Genomic DNA, 4,226 nt, shown 5'->3' with positions numbered 1-4,226 from the left:
CAAAAAAAAAAAAAAAAAAAAAAATCATAACCAGCAGGGCAATGGAGAATAAATGTGCAGAAAGGAGAAATACAAGCAAAACCGATAATTGAAACTCCCGAACAATCACAAGCATCTTCATACTTAAGCCTCAAACTGCTACGGTTGCCTTGCGTGAGGCACATACCACAACAGGCACAAGTGCTTTTTCACCAAGAAATTAACAAAAGTTGTTCAATAAACTCACTTCTTCGAAAGGAAACTCTTAATCAGAAAATTTTTCATTGATCATAATACTAGTGCAACATGAGATGGAGAGAAAGAACGAATGATCTGAAGAAAAGCAAAATCTTCAACCAACTCCGACATTTTCCAAAAAAATAAAAACAACATAAGAATTCAACAGTGAACATCACACCATCCGAAAACTTCTTACCAAAAACCAGTGAATAGCACAACAAATTATAGAAATCAGCATCACAAAACACAAATAGCCTCTCAAATGAGCAATAAAATACCAAATTAGGAACACTAAAGGGCAGAGGATCAAACATATAAGGTAAGACATTAAAAAAATACAAGATACAAGATCGAAAGAAGAGAAGAAACAAATTAAGGCAGAAGAAGAAGGATTTACATGGAAATGAGAGGGACGGTCAGGAATTCGGGCGAGAATCAAAAGAATCGACAGGAAGCGAAGAAATGAGGGACTTACCGAGAGTTCAAAAATAGAGGGAAAAGAGCCGCGGGAAAAGTGAAACATTTTGGAGGGAAGAAGGGAGCTTAAATAGCGGCCCACTCTCCACTCTCTCTACGAAATTCGGCCCAACCCAGGCCCAACCCAAGCCCAACCCTAATTTACACCGCTATTCAACCACCTAAATAGAATTCACAACCTAACCCTTTTTAACATAATTGGCCAAGGCGGTAGTCCTGTATTTAACGAAGAAGATGGCTGGTGGATTAAAGCATTTAGTGTCATCGTACCAAAGGTTAGAAAAAATATTCTTGAAGATGGTTCGTGGATTAAAGCGTTTAGTGTCAACCTACCAAATGTTACAAAACAAAATATTCTTTCCTTTTCAAAATCGACTGCGGTGTCGGCTTTTTTTGTTCTTAATCTATCGTTCAATTATTAATGATTAGAAGTATTTTGAATTGTGTAAGGTTGGGAATAACGATTTCAGTGTCTTTTTTGGTTCATTCAAATCAGAGGAAAACGAAAAAGTTTCAGTCGAAACAAGATGATACCCAACCGTGTAAGGTAGGGAATAACGATTTCAATGTCTTTTTTGGTTCATTCAAATCAGAGGAAAATGAAAAAGTTTCAGTCGAAACAAGATGATACCCAGTGTAAGGTAGGAAATAACGATTTCTATGTTTTTTTTATTCATTTAAATCAGAGCAAAAACGAACAAAGTTTCAGTTGAAACAAGATGATACCCAACGATTGTGTAAGGTTGGAAATAACAATTTCAATGTAGTTTTTGGTTCATTCAAAACAGAGCGAAAATGAAAATGTTTTAGTCCAAACAAGATGATACCGAACGATTGTTTATTTATTTATTTTTATTATACTACTTTAATGTATTTATTAACATTTAATTTTGTTTTAGTTATTAACCAATTTTTAATAAAAATTAAATAACATTTGCATTTATTTTTATAAAAATTTTCTCCAGCAAATTAAACGCAGAATCTTTTTATTTTGATTCGATTTTAAAAAATTAAAAATATGTTTTTTCATATCATATTACTAAATATTTTAATCATAAACCATTCTCTTTTCAAATATTCGCACTATTAGCGTCGTTAAATACTCCAATAAAGAAGATGACTGTCATTTTTAAATATATTCATTTGAAAATGAGATATTCATAAATATTTTAGAATAAGAGGTATAAAAATAAAATATCTAAAATACCTAAAAAAAATCAAATAATTTATTTTTATTTATATTTATTTTTGTTGTTATATTTATAATATTATTTTTGTCACCATATTTATAATATTTTTATTATAGTTTAATTTTAAATAATTAGTCTCGTTAATTATTTTATTTTTATTATATTAAATTTGTAATCAAAATTAAATTCAACTCATATTTAAAATAAAATCTCAATCTTAATTTCAATCTTGGAAGGCTTAATACAACAAATTGCTCTCAAAATTTACCTAATTTTCCTGTTAACATATCTGGAAGAGCATTAAAATTAAAACAATCAATGCTGTGAACTGAAAAATCTCTCACAGTTGTATCATCTATTAACTTCTCCATCTTCTTGGTCGTCGGATTATACAATACTAATTCAACTCCAGCCCAAAGACACAGGATCCTTCCATCTTTACATATTTTAATCTGTTCCACGGTCGATTTTGAGAAGGAAAGTATATTTTTATTGATATCTGGTGCGATGACACTAAATGCTTTAATCCACGAACCATCTTCTTTCATCTTCCACACTCTATACTCGTACTCCTCCATAGAAAGAGTTAAATGAATTGCACCGTTAAATATTGCAATACAAGGAAAATAACCGTCATCATTAGGAAAAGGAATCTGCACGTATTTCTCATCTTCCATATTTAGACGATAAATAACATCCCGACCAAGATTATTTTGTCCAATCCAATGCAGCCCTCCGTTTGAGTAAACACCATGACATCCATTAAAAGAATAAGTCGGTGACTCAATACGCGTCCATTCCGGCCGGGTCCCAAAGGCAAAAATCTCTGTTTTGTAGTTATGGACGATAGAGTTTCTATCACGAACAGTAAAGCTTCTTACTACTTTGTATTGCTTTGTTTTCGGACAAAATCCAAATCCATAGAAGCAAGTAAAACAATTCCCTTTGAATTCATCTTTGGGGAGTTCGAAGTACTCATTCGTCATGGGATTTAATATCACGACACTATTCGGGCTAAGCCAGCTATTTGTCTTTTTAGTGACCACGAAAGCTAAGAGTCCATTGCACGAATTGATAGTTGAGATAAAAGAACGTTTAAAATACTTACGCTTCAAGTTGAATGAAGCAACACTCCTCACCCCTTCCACGTGGTCGGGATCCAATTCCAAGTAATGGAGATTACGAAAGCAATGAGAATTGGGACGATCACGGTTGTTTGAATAAACATGTGCAAGGAAGAAGTTGGAAGCAGTCGAGATTAAAGGGTGATGCTTAAAACTTAAGATCACATCGTTCCAGGTTTTGCAAACCAGCCTACAGCTCGGCAAACAATAGGAAGGGAGTTTGCTGACTATTAGCTCGATGACATCAGGTACGAGTTCAGAAATTTTGTTACCTTGATCACGAGCCATCCTAGTCAAAAGTTGTTGGTTAGTGAATTTAATTGAACTAAAGAAAGCTACTTCGAATTAGAATTGGATTGAAAAAATAATAGTTGTTTTGTATTTATAATTTAAAAAAACTAAAAAAAAATCTATTTCCTATTTTAAAAACTAATCTTTTTCCTATTTTGAATTGAGATATATCTTTTTCCTAATTTAAAATTTTTAATTTGATTTTTTAATATTAAAAAAAATAAATCTTGTTTTTTTTGAAGGTATATAATTTATTTTAGTCAAATTTACTCTTTTTTTAAGAAATTTTACAAAATTCTTTGTAACTTAAATTGAAATTTATTTTAAATCTTTATTTAATTTTTAAAATTAGGTGTTCAATATATATATAAATAATAATATATATATATATATATATATATATATATATATATATATATATATATATATATATATATATATATATATATTATTATTTATATATATATTGAACACCTAATTTTAAAAATTAAATAAAGATTTAAAATAAATTTCAATTTAAGTTACAAAGAATTTTGTAAAATTTCTTAAAAAAAGAGTAAATTTGACTAAAATAAATTATATACCTTCAAAAAAAACAAGATTTATTTTTTTTAATATTAAAAAATCAAATTAAAAATTTTAAATTAGGAAAAAGATATATCTCAATTCAAAATAGGAAAAAGATTAGTTTTTAAAATAGGAAATAGATTTTTTTTTAGTTTTTTTAAATTATAAATACAAAACAACTATTATTTTTTCAATCCAATTCTAATTCGAAGTAGCTTTCTTTAGTTCAATTAAATTCACTAACCAACAACTTTTGACTAGGATGGCTCGTGATCAAGGTAACAAAATTTCTGAACTCGTACCTGATGTCATCGAGCTAATAGTCAGCAAACTCCCTTCCTATTGTTTGCCGAGCTGT

General features: G+C 29.7%; 1 protein-coding gene across 3 annotated transcripts in view; it reads right to left on the bottom strand.

Annotated features, from left to right (window-relative positions):
- The window catches only part of LOC111461961, a 4,202-nt gene extending 3,474 nt beyond the window's left edge, over positions 1–728 (bottom strand). For 2 of the 3 annotated variants that reach the window (XM_023105602.1, XM_023105604.1), the window contains exon 1: positions 617–681. The gene's annotated coding sequence lies outside the window, so the exon portion shown is untranslated. The other variant, XM_023105603.1, reaches the window with a different exon arrangement.
- Between the last annotated feature and the right edge of the window lie 3,498 nt (positions 729–4,226).

Source organism: Cucurbita moschata, unplaced genomic scaffold (genome assembly GCF_002738365.1).
Source record: "Cucurbita moschata cultivar Rifu unplaced genomic scaffold, Cmos_1.0 Cmo_Scf00026, whole genome shotgun sequence".
NCBI classification, from domain to species: domain Eukaryota; kingdom Viridiplantae; phylum Streptophyta; class Magnoliopsida; order Cucurbitales; family Cucurbitaceae; genus Cucurbita; species Cucurbita moschata.
The sequence above is the reverse complement of the archived record's forward strand: the minus strand, read 5'-3'. Positions and strand labels throughout refer to the sequence as shown.